We start from the raw sequence: 12,810 nt of genomic DNA on the forward strand, positions 1-12,810 counted from the left end.
AGTATATTGTGATCATAATATCGACTTTTAATATTAATATTTATTATATTTATTAATATTAATAATTAATAGACTTGTTCCTGATGTCCACCGGGTGAGGATGATATTACTTTAAACATCAGAAAAGGTGTACACGCACCCAGTGATATTGCTTCAAATTTCCGCCCGAGAGGGGAATTTGAGACAGGCAATATTGCTGGGAGTAGACACACACGTGGGATAAAGTAATTAATATTCAGGGGGAAGATTATGATTCGATTCCGAATACAGGGGTGTCGTGGCGGCGGCTCGGGGCCCCGGCTCGCGGGGGGGCGGGTCCCCCGCCCCACGGCCATCGGGGCCGCAAGACGCCTTGGGGCGTGTGGTGGCAGCGGCTGTGGGGCCCACAGCTAGGGGTACAGTGCCTGTGGTATTAGGGATAATAATATGGTTATTACACATCAATGATGGATTTAAAATATTGTCAAATGTACTAATAATAGGATACCATTGTTAATTTGGATAATTATTTTATATACCTGATTATGCACGCTTAGTATTGATTATTAATATTAATGTCATTGAACATTATTATTAGTCCCTAATACTAATGATTGTTTTCTAACCAGCATCAGTTTGTATTAAGTAACATTGATTGCGGATAACATTACTTGATTATTAATGGTGAGATTAATATTAATCACCATTCCAAATCGTTAACATTTTAATCCACCATAAATATTTACGAAGTTTATGGTGATCATTAATATCGATTATTAATATTAATATTGATTTTTATTATTAATATTTATTTATTTATTTATTTATTTTGAGGCAGAGTCTGGCTCTGTCGCCCAGGCTGGAGTGCAGTGGCGCGATCTCGGCTCACTGCAAGCTCCGCCTCCCGGGTTCACGCCATTCTCCTGCCTCAGCCTCCTGAGTAGCTGGGACTACAGGCGCCCGCCACCGCGCCCGGCTAATTTTTTGTATTTTTGGTAGAGACGGGGTTTCACCATGGTCTCGATCTCCTGACCTTGTGATCCGCCCGCCTCGGCCTCCCAAAGTGCTGGGATTACAGGCGTGAGCCACCGCGCCCGGCATTAATATTTATTATATTTATTAATATTAATAATTAATAGACTTGTTCGTGATATCCACCGGGGTGAGGATGATATTACTTTAAACTTCAGAAAAGCTGTACACGCACCCAGTGATATTGCTTCAAATTTCCGCCCGAGAGGGGAATATGAGACAGGCAATATTGCTGGGAGTAGACACACACGTGTGATAAAGTAATTAATATTAAGGGGTAAGATTATGATTCCACTCCCAACACAGGGGTGTCGTGGGGACGGCTGGCGGCCCCGGAACGCGGGGGGCGTGTCGTGGCGGCGGCTGGGGGCCCCGGATTGCGGGGTGGCGCGTCCCCCGCCCCCCGGCGGTCGGGGGCCCCCAGCCGCCGTGGGGCGTGTCGTGGCGGCGGCGGTCCGGGGCCGACAGCCGCCGGGGGGCGTGTCGTGTCCGCGGCTGGGCGGCCGGGACTGCGGGGGGGGTGGGTCCCCCGCCCCCCGGGGGTCGGGGGCCGCCAGCCGCGGGGGGCCGTGTCGTGGCGGCGGCTGGGCGGCCGGGATCGCATGGGGTGCGGGTCCCCCGTCCCCCGGGCGTCGGGGGCCGCGAGCCGCCGGGGGACGTGTCCTGTCGGCGGCTGGCGGCCCCGGATCGCGGGATGTGGGTCCTCCGCCCCCCGGCGGTCGGGGGCTGCCAGCCGCCGGTGGGCGTGTCGTGGCGGTGGCTGGACGGCGCGGATGGCGGGGGGGGGGGGGTCCCCAGCTCCACGGCGGTCGGGGGCCGCCAGCCGCCGGGGGGCGTGGCGTGGCAGCGGCTGTGGGGCCCATAGCTAGGTGTACACTGCCTGTGATATTAGGGATAATAATATGGTTATTACACATCAATGATTGATTTTAAAAATTGTCAATGGTACTAATAATAGGATACCATTGTTAATTTGGATAATTGTTTTATGTACCTGATTATACACCCTTAGTATTAATTATCAATATTAATGTCATTGAACATTATTATTAGTCCCTAATACTAATCATTATTTTCTAACCAGCCTCACTTTGTATTGATTTAAGTAACATTCATTGCGGATAACAGTATTTGGTTATTAACGGTGAGATTAATATTAATTACCATTCCAAATCATTAACATTTTAATCCAGCATAAATTTTTACGAAGTTTATTGTGATCATTAATATCGATTATTAATATTAATATTTATATATTTATTAATATTAATAATTAATCGACTTTTTTCTGATGTCCACCGGGTGAAGATGATATTACTTTAAATATCAGAAAAGGTGTACACGCACCCAGTGATATTGCCTCAAATTTCCGCCCGAGAGGGGAATATGAGACAGGCCATTTTGCTGGGAGTAGACACACAGGTGGGGTGAAGTAATTAATATTCAGGGGGAAGATTATGATTCGATTCCCAATACAGGGGTGTCGTGGCGACGGCTGGGAGCCCTGGCTCGCGGGGGGGCGGGTCCCCCGCCCCACGGCCATCGGGTCCGCAAGCCGCCTTGGGCGTGTCGTGGCAGCAGCTGTGGGGACCACAGCTAGGTGTACACTGCCTGTGGTATTAGGGATAATAATATGGTTATTACACATCAATGGTGGATTTTAAAAATTGTCAATGGTACTAATAGGATACCATTGTTAATTTGGATAATTATTTTATGTACCTGATTATGCACGCTTAGTATTATTAATATTAATGTCATTGAACATTATTATTAGTCCCTAATACTAATGATTATTTTCTAACCAGCATCAGTTTGTATTGATTTAAGTAACATTCATTGCGGATAACATTATTTGATTATTAATGGTGAGATTAATATTAATTTTACGAACTTTATGGTGATCATTAATATCGATTATTAATATTTATTATATTTATTAATCTTATTAATTAATAGACTTGTTCGTGATATCCACCGGGGAGAGGATGATATTACCTTAAACATCAGAAAAGGTGAACACGCACCCAGTGATATTGCTTCAAATTTCCGCCGGAGAGGGGAATGTGAGACAGGCAATATAGCTGTAAGTAGACACACACGTGGGATAAAGTAATTAAACTTCACGGGTAAGATTATGATTCGACTCCCAATCCAGGGGTGTCGGTTGGGGGCGGCCAGCCGCCGGGGGGCGTGTCGTGGCGGCGGCTGGGCGGCCCCGGATCGCGGGGGGGCGGGTCCCCCGCCCCCCGGCGGTCGGGGGCCGCCAGCCGCCAGGGGGCGTGTCTTGGCTGCGGCTGTGTGGCCCACAGCTAGGTGTACACTGCCTCTTGTATTAGGGATAATTATATGGTTATTACACATCAATGATGGATTTAAAAAATTCTCAATGGTACTAACAATAGGATACCATTGTTAATTGGATAATTATTTTATGTACCTAATTATGCACGCTTAGTATTAATTATTAATATTAATGTCATTGAACATTGTTATTAGTTCCTAATACTAATCATTATTTTCTAACCAGCATCACTTTGCATTGATTTAAGTAACATTCACTGCGAATAACATTATTTGATTATTAATGGTGAGATAAATATTAATTACCATTCCAAGTCGTTAACATTTTAATCCGCGATAAATTTTTACGAACTTTATGGTGATCATTAATTTCGATTAGTAATATTAATATTTATTATATTTATTAATATTAATAAATAATAGACTTGTTCCTGATATCCACCGGGGTGAGGATGATAGTACTTTAAACATCAGAAAAGGTGAATATGCAGCCAGTGACATTGCTTCAAATTTCCGCCCGAGAGGGGACTATGAGACAGGCAATATTGCTGGGAGTCGACACACAGGTGGGATAAAGTAATTAATATTCAGGGGTAAGATTATGATTCGACTCCCAATGCAGGGGTGTCTGGCGGCGGCTGGGGGCCCCGGATCGCGGGGGGGCGGGTCCCCCGCCCCCCGGCGGTCGGGGGCCGCCAGCCGCCAGGGGGCGTGTCGTGGCAACCGCTGTGTGGCCCACAGCTAGGTGTACACTGCCTGTTGTATTAGGGATAATAATATGTTATTACACATCAATGATGGATTTAAAAAATTGTCAATGTTACTAATAATAGGATACCATTGTTAATTTGGATAATTATTTTTTGTACCTGATTATGCACGTTTAGTATTAATTATTAATATTAATGTCATTGAACATTGTTATTAGTCCCTAATACTAATCATTATTTTCTAACCAGCATCACTTTGTATTCACTTAAGTAACATTCATTGCGGATAACATTATTTGATTATTAATGGTGAGATTAATGTTAATTACCATTCTAAATCGTTAACATTTTAATCCGCGATAAATTTTTACGAAGTTTATTGTGATCATTAATATCGATTAGTAATATTAATATTTATATATTTATTAATATTAATAATTAATAGACTTGTTCCTGATATCCACCGGGGTGAGGATGATATTACTTTAAACATTAGAAAAGGTGTACACGCACCCACCGATATTGCTTCAAATTTCAGCCCGAGAGGGGAATATGAGACAGGCAATATTGCTGGGAGTAGACACACACGTGGGATAAAGTAATTAATATTCGGGGGAAGATTATGATACGACTCCCAATCCAGGGGCGTCGTGGCGTCGGCTGGGGGCCCTGGATCGCCGAGGAGCACGTCCCTCGCCCCCCGGCGATCGGGGACCGCCAGCTGCAGGCAGGCGTGCCGTGGCAGCGGTTGGGGGCCCCGGATCCCGGGGGGCTGTGTCCGCCACCCTCTGGCCATCGAGGGCCGCCAGCCGCCGGGGGGCTGGGCGTGGCGAGGGCTCGGCGGCCGGGATCGCGCGGGGGATGGGGGGTGGGCGTGGCTGCTGCTGAGGGCCCACAGGTAGGTTTACACTGCCTGTGGTATTAGGAGTTATAATATGGTTATTACACATCAATGATTGATTTTTGTAAGTATCAATGGTACTAATAATAGGATACCATTGTTAATTTTGGAGAATTATCTTAAGTACCTGATTATGCACGCTTAGTATTAATTAATAATATTAATGTCATCGAACAATATTATTATTCCCTAATCATTATTTTCTTACCAGCATCACTTTGTATTGATTTAAGTAACATTCATTGCGGATATCATTATTTGATTATTAATGGTGATATTAATATTAATTACATTCCAAATCCTTAACATTTTAATCCACTATCAATATTTACGAAGTTTATTGTGATCATTAATATCGATTATGGGTATTAATATTTATTATATTTAGTAATATTAATAATTAATAGGCTTATTCCTGATATCCACCGGGGAGAGGATGTTATTCCTTTAAACATCACAAAACTTGTACACGAACCCAGTGATATTTGCTCAAATTTCTGCCTGAGAGTGGAGGATGAGACAGGCAATATCGCTGGGAGTAGACACACTCGTGGGATAATGTAATTAGTATTCAGGGGGAAGAGTAAGATATGACTCCCAATACAGTCGGGGTGTGGCGGCGGCTGGCGGCCCCAGATCGCGGGGGTGTGGTTCCCCCATCCCCCGGCGATCGGGGGCCGCCAGCCTCCGGGCCTGGGCTTGGCGGCAGCTGGGTGCCCTGGATTGCGGGGGAGTGGGTCCCCCATCCCGCGGTGACTGGGGGCCGCTAGATTCCGAGGGTTGGCGTGGCTGCCGCTTGGCTGCCCGGATGGCGGGGGTGGGGGGGGGGGCGTGGCTGCTGCTCAGGGCCCACAGGTAAGTGTACACTGCCTGTGGTATTAGGAGTTATAATATGGTTATTACACATCAATGATCGATTTTAATAATTATCAATGGTACTAATAATAGGATACCATTGTTAATTTTGGAGAATTATATTAAATACCTGATTATGCACGTTTAGTATTAATTATTAATATTAATGTCATTGAACAATATTATTAGTCCCTAATACTAATCATTATTTTCTTACCTGCATCACTTTGTATTGATTTAAGTAACATTCATTGCAGATATCATTATTTGATTATTAATGGTGATATTAATATTAATTACCATTCCAAATCGTTAACATTTTAATCCACTATCAATTTTTATGAAGTTTATTGTGATCATTATTATCAATTATTAGCATTAATATTTATTATATTTATTAATATTAATAATTGATATACTAGTTCCTGATATCCACCAGGGAGAGGATGTTATTACTTTTTTTTTTTTGGAGATGGAGTCTCGCTCTGTCACCCAGGCTGGAGTGCAGTGGGGCGACCTCCGCTCACTGCAAGCTCTGCCTCCCGGGTTTGCGCCATTCTCCTGCCTCAGCCTCCCCAGTAGCTGGGACTACAGGTGCCGGCCATCTCGCCTGGATAGTTTTTTGTATTTTTTAGTAGAGACGGGGTTTCACTGTGTAGACCAGGATGGTCTCGATCTCCTGATCTCGTGATCCAGCCGACTCAGCCTCCCAAACTGCTGGGATTACAGGGTTGAGCCACCACGCCCGGCCATATATTTATATCTATTAATAAATGGAATCAATACCCAATAACCTTACAGAAAACTTACGTATTCCAAAAATCTGACATTCTGTCATGTTATTCTAACTGGTGGAATTGGGGGATTTCCATTTTGGTAAGAACATAGGTGAATTGCACACATTTAATTTTAGTGGTCATTGGTCAGGAAACCTATGTCCACTATAGGATACTGCAGAGTGATGCGTTATGGAGAATTTAGGCAAGATAATATGATTTTCAGAGTTAAAGGAAGACAACCTGTTTTATGTACAGTAATTCCTCATAATATCACAGGAGATACCATATTTAAACTTTGGGGTATCCCCAGCGATGATTCTTATTTGAGCCACATGTGAATTTCAGACACGGAGGCTCCCCAACTTTGGTGGCTTTCAACAAATGTGGAAGTTAATCACAACCTATTTTGTGGAGGCATAAAATTCAATGAGCACTCACTTAACCTTTTATTTTAAATATTATTTTTGTAAAGTTTGCATTTCCAATTAGGTGAAATTTTAAACCTGTTTCAGTTCTTATCCACTTTTTTTTTTTTTCCTGTGACGGAGTCTTGCCCTGTCACCCAGGCTGGAGTGCAGTGGCATGGTCGTGACTCACTGCAACCTCCGCCTCCGAGGTTCAAGCAATTCTCCTGCCTCAGCCTCCCAAGTAGCTGGGATTACAAGTGTCTGCCACCAAGCCCATCTAATTTTTGTATTTTTAGTAGAAATGTGGCTTCCCTATGTTGGTCAGGCTGGTCTTGAACCCCTGACCTTGTGATCTGCCTACCTCGGCCTCCCAAAGTGCTCAGATTACAGGCCTGAGCCACTGCACCCAGCCTCTCCACATTTTTTAGGCAGAGGGGAGTAAGGGCTGCTTTAAGGTATCAGGGACTCCCATGTACCCAACCCACTTGTGTAAATTTCTTCCTTCAGAGTTCTTCAAATCAGCATCACCATTGTTAAAGGCCTCCCGCATGGTAATAATTGTGCTACAGGGTTTTATGAACATGAAGTTTATGTTTGATTGAAGTAACCTCCTTGCTGTGGCATAAGGGGGCCATAAGTGTTTTCACCAATTATGAGGCGGATTCACTGTGCAATGGCTACCAACATTTCTAAGTACAATGAGACCAAACACATTCATACATAAATTCCATGAAGTGAATTTATTACTTACAAACAGCAAACAGAAGACAACAGAAGTCTGGGATTCAATATGAACCGCTACCGCAAGATCAAGAAAGCTACCCAGAGCAGATGGATGGAGTTTTGACTGTAAATGCTTCACTTGCACTACAACTGAGGGACCCCAGAAAGGAACCCACCTTGGGTTTTCTCACACGATGTGGTTTGCTGGACACAAGCGTTAAAGGACATTCTGTTTCGAGCAGGGACTCTAACAGAGCCTGGGCTGTTCTGACCAATGTCACCTGATTATCAAGATATTGCATTCCCAGCATATCATACAGTTATCTTGAGAACTACCAGTAAGAAAGGGAGGAAAATGGCCCTGTACCCTTAAAACTAAAGGATCAGGATATTTGTTGTGACAGAGGCACAGACAGTAGCGACAGAGTGTTCGTGTGAGCCATCTACTAGTTCTCTTGACTGGAGTGTGGCACCTGACCTCTTTTCTCTTTCCTTTCAATGGAAACTGTTTCAGAATATTTTGAATATTTTGAGTTTCTACATCTAAAGAGTTGAGGTACATGATCACTGGCAGTGTAGACTCTGCATGGTTACAGGAAAGAGTTCAGGAGCCCATCGACCCACATTGGTGGAGACCACCTAATCCTCCAGAGAGTGCCACTCCATCTTCCTGGGGTTAGCTCCACATGCAGTGAGGCCATTATGTCTAAGGCAGGCAAGACTTGAGTCCGAAGATTCGACTTTTGGCATGCTGATAAGCAGCAGTGATAAAAAAATCCCACACACTGACTAGGTATAACTTGTGTAACATTTCATACATTTTTTTAAGCACTGCACCATAATTAATTTGCATCAGGTTTTCCAAATTAGAAAAGCTTCACTTATAGAATTTCTTTCCAGTGGGAGATTTCACATGACTTTTCAAGTGAATGCTAAAACTGAAAATATTCTTGCAGTTTCTAAACTATTAGAGTTTTAATCCTGTGTACGTTCTTGTATTTACAAGGTCCAGCCAGCTACAGTGTGCATTTTCATATGTCCTTGAGTGGGTATGAGAGAAATGAAACATTCCCACATTCTGGACATTCAAAGGGTTTTTCTCAGGAATGAGCTGATGTCATCCAAAGGAACTAACACAACTGAAGACCTTACCACAAATTTAAATTCAAAAGGCTTTTCTCCAGTCTGAGGCCTCCCAAATTTTCACAAACAGAAAAATCTGAAGGCTTGACCACGTTTCCTACATTCTTAAGGTTTCTCTGCAGTGTGAGCTCTTTCATGTTTATGAGGGAATGGGAAAGAGTAAATGTTTTACCACATTTCTTACATTCAAGGGGCTTTATTTATTTATTTATTTTTGAGATGGAGCCTCACTCTGTCGCCAGGCTGGAGTGCAGTGGCACGATCTCGGCTCACTGCAACCTCCGCCTCCTGAGTTCAAGTGATTCTCCTGCCTCAGCCTCCTAAGTAGCTGGGATTACAACCATATGCTATGTTACCTAAGGCCTAAGGCCCAACCTCCCTATGTTACCTAAGGCCCCGCCCTCTCTGCACAGCTCGCTCCCTATTGGCCGGGGGGCGGGCCCTGGGCGCCTGGCTTCGCTGGGGACGGGGCGGCCGGCGGCCGGCGGCGGGCGGGGCGGCGGCGGCGGCGGCCCCGCCCCCGGACTGTCTTGTTGAGGCTGCTGCGTCTCTGTCCGCTGCTCAGCTGCGCTCTAGTCGGCCCAGGCGCCGCGGCGAGGAGTTAGTGCGGGGAGGCAGCCGCCGGAGGTGAGACTGGGCGACGGGCGACAGGGTCTCCGGACCGGGCGGGGGTCCCTGCGCCCGGCGTGGCGGCTCCGAGGTGGGCTCCGCAGGTTCCGGGGTCGGGACCCCGGGTCCGTGCGCCTGGGCTTTGCCTCCGTCTCGGGTGGCACCGGGGGCTTCGCGTCTGCTGCGATACCGCGTGGGCCAGCGCGGGGGTCCCGGGCGCCCTGCGGGTGCGGGCCGGTCCCCACTGCTCCCCGGCTCCCCGCGTCTGCCGCGGAGGGGACTGCATGAACCCGGGCGCTGGCTTCTGCCTGGTCCTCCGCGGCCTGGCTGGTCCCCGCGTGCGGCAGAGTGGGCCCTGCATGGACCCACTCATGGAACGGAGTCCGGGTCACCGCGTGTGGAGACTCCAACGTCCTCCCCGCCCTCCCTCGCAGTGGGACTGCTTCGCCAGACTCACCGAGGGGACTGCGCGGACCCTCAGACGAGGGAGTCAGTGACTCTGGGTGGGGGCTCTTTCCTGGCCCCGCATGATGGCTTTCTGACTGTTTTGTCACTTATATAGGTGGCTGCGTGGACCCGCGCGCGTGGGTCCTGGCTGCCCTGCTAGTGGGACTGTGCGCCGCCCGGTGACTCGTCTGGGTCGACCCCGCCTGGGACGCGCGTGTAGTGGGGGTCTGTGCGCGGGGTGCGCCGTTGCTGGGGGCGCACTGCCCCCGCCCCGTGATTTATCCTCTCACTTGCTGGGCGGGAGAAAGCGAAAGGCGCGGGCCCGGAGCTGTCGAGCAGCGGCCTCACCGACCTCTGCCCAGGCGGGCGGTCCCGGGGGGCGAGGGGTTGTCACCGCGTCCCACCGCTGCACTTCCTGCTCTGGCCTTCCGCTGGGCTCTGATTGGTGGGAGCAGGGCCCTTCTGCCTGGCGCTTCTTGATTTCTTTTTTTTTTTTTTTAGTTTTAAATAAAATTTTATTTATTTATTTATTTATTTATTTATTTATTTATTATACTTTAAGTTCTAGGGTACATGTGCATAACGTTTATATCATGTATAACTCCCCAATGCAATCCCTCCCTCCTCCCCCCTCCCCCTGATAGGCCCCAGTGTGTGATGTTCCCCTTCCCGAGTCCAAGTGATCTCATTGTTCAGTTCCCACCTATGAGTGAGAACATGCGGTGTTTGGTTTTCTCTTCTTGTGATAGTTTGCTAAGAATGATGGTTTCCAGCTGCATCCATGTCCCTACAAAGGACGCTAACTCATCCTTTTTGATGGCTGCATAGTATTCCATGGTGTATATGTGCCACATTTTCTTAATCCAGTCTGTCACAGATGGACATTTGGGTTGATTCCAAGTCTTTGCTATTGTGAATAGTGCCGCAATAAACATACGTGTGCATGTGTCTTTGTAGTAGAGTAATTTATAATCCTTTGGGTATATACCCAGTAGTGGGATGGCTGGGTCATATGGTACATCTAGTTCTAGATCCTTGAGGAATTGCCATACTGTTTTCCATAATGGTTGAACTAGTTTACAATCCCACCAACAGTGTAAAAGTGTTCCTATTTCTCCACATCCTCTCCAACATCTATTGTTTCCTGACTTCTTAATGATTGCCATTCTAACTGGTGTGAGATGGTATCTCATTGTGGTTTTGATTTGCATTTCTCTGATGGCGAGTGATGACGAGCATTTTTTCATGTGTCTGTTGGCTGTATGGATGTCTTCTTTTGAGAAATGTCTGTTCATATCCTTTCCCCACTTTTTGATGGGGTTGTTTGTTTTTTTCTTGTATATTGTTTGAGTTCTTTGTAGATTCTGGATATTAGCCCTTTGTCAGATGAGTAGGTTGCAAAAATTTTCTCCCATTCTGTAGGTTGCCTGTTCACTCTGATGGTAGTTTCTTTTGCTGTGCAAAAGCTCTTTAGTTTAATGAGATCCCATTTGTCAATTTTGGCTTTTGCTGCCGTTGCTTTTGGTGTTTTAGACATGAAGTCCTTGCCCATGCCTATGTCCTGAATGGTACTACCTAGATTTTCTTCTAGGGTTTTTATGGTATTAGGTCTAACATTTAAGTCTCTAATCCATCTTGAATTAATTTTCGTATAAGGGGTAAGGAAAGGATCCAGTTTCAGCTTTCTACTTATGGCTAGCCAATTTTCCCAGCACCATTTATTAAATAGGGAATCCTTTCCCCATTTCTTGTTTTTGTCAGGTTTGTCAAAGATCAGATGGCTGTAGATGTGTGGTATTATTTCTGAGGACTCTGTTCTGTTCCATTGGTCTATTTCTCTGTTGTGGTACCAGTACCATGCTGTTTTGGTTACTGTAGCCTTGTAGTATAGTTTGAAGTCAGGTAGCGTGACGCCTCCAGCTTTGTCCTTTTGACTTAGGATTGTCTTGGCAATGCGGGCTCTTTTTTGGTTCCATATGAACTTTAAAGCAGTTTTTTCCAATTCTGTGAAGAAAGTCATTGGTAGCTTGATGGGGATTCCGTTAGTAATGGGAAGAAAAAAAAAATCTGGAAAGCCAGATTGAACTTTGTAGCTCTCAGCGCCTGGAGAGTGGAAGAAACTCTCCCAAGAATTTGGCGGGCTGAAAATGCGTTTCAAGCAGGAGCATCCACACCCACGGAATGAGGCCAAGGCAGTTACAGTTAGAGGTCAGATTTATGAGGGGGGAGCCAGGGTGAGGTCCATAGGTGGGGAGACTCCAACCTCAGCTTGATGGGGAGACCTGATGCTGCCCCTCAGACACGTATTTCTCAGCCACCAGAGAAAGTGGAATCACTCCTTAGTGAATGCTTTCATCAAACTTTTGAAAAACCTGTAATGTCCCAGGAAGCAAAATCGAACTGGACAGTTTTCCCCTTTTAAGAGTGATAAATGTCCCGGAGACAAACAGCAGAAGGCTCAAGGAGTCCAAATACTCAACCTGAAGTTCTTTCTGAACAAGAGATGGTGTATAAGTAACAGGCATACGAGACAAAACTGAACTAATCACTGCAGCTGTGGCTCCTAGCCCTGTAGCATGTCATGGAGGCCCTGTTGCCTTCTCTGCCCTCTGCTGTCCCAGACCCCAAGGCTACAGCCCACCTCCAGTCATCAGCTCCTGACGACCCATTGCTATGAACTCTGTTTCGGTGGCTCCCTTCTCTCTGAAGTTTTGCTTGTTCTCCTGAAGTCCTGGTCTTTAAGAGCTTATGATCTGCAGGGACAGATTGGCTTTGGGCAGTACATAGTTAACTGTAGCACAGCTTGAAAAATACTCTGATAGAGGTGGGCAGGCAGTTTGTACATGCGGGTAAGTGCGAGGTCCTTTTTCAATACCATGAATCCAAGTATTCATGCTGTTTAAAATCTGCAATTCTTTGAC

Source organism: Trachypithecus francoisi, unplaced genomic scaffold (assembly GCF_009764315.1).
Source record: "Trachypithecus francoisi isolate TF-2019V2 unplaced genomic scaffold, Tfra_2.0 Lachesis_group1, whole genome shotgun sequence".
Lineage (NCBI taxonomy): Eukaryota > Metazoa > Chordata > Mammalia > Primates > Cercopithecidae > Trachypithecus > Trachypithecus francoisi.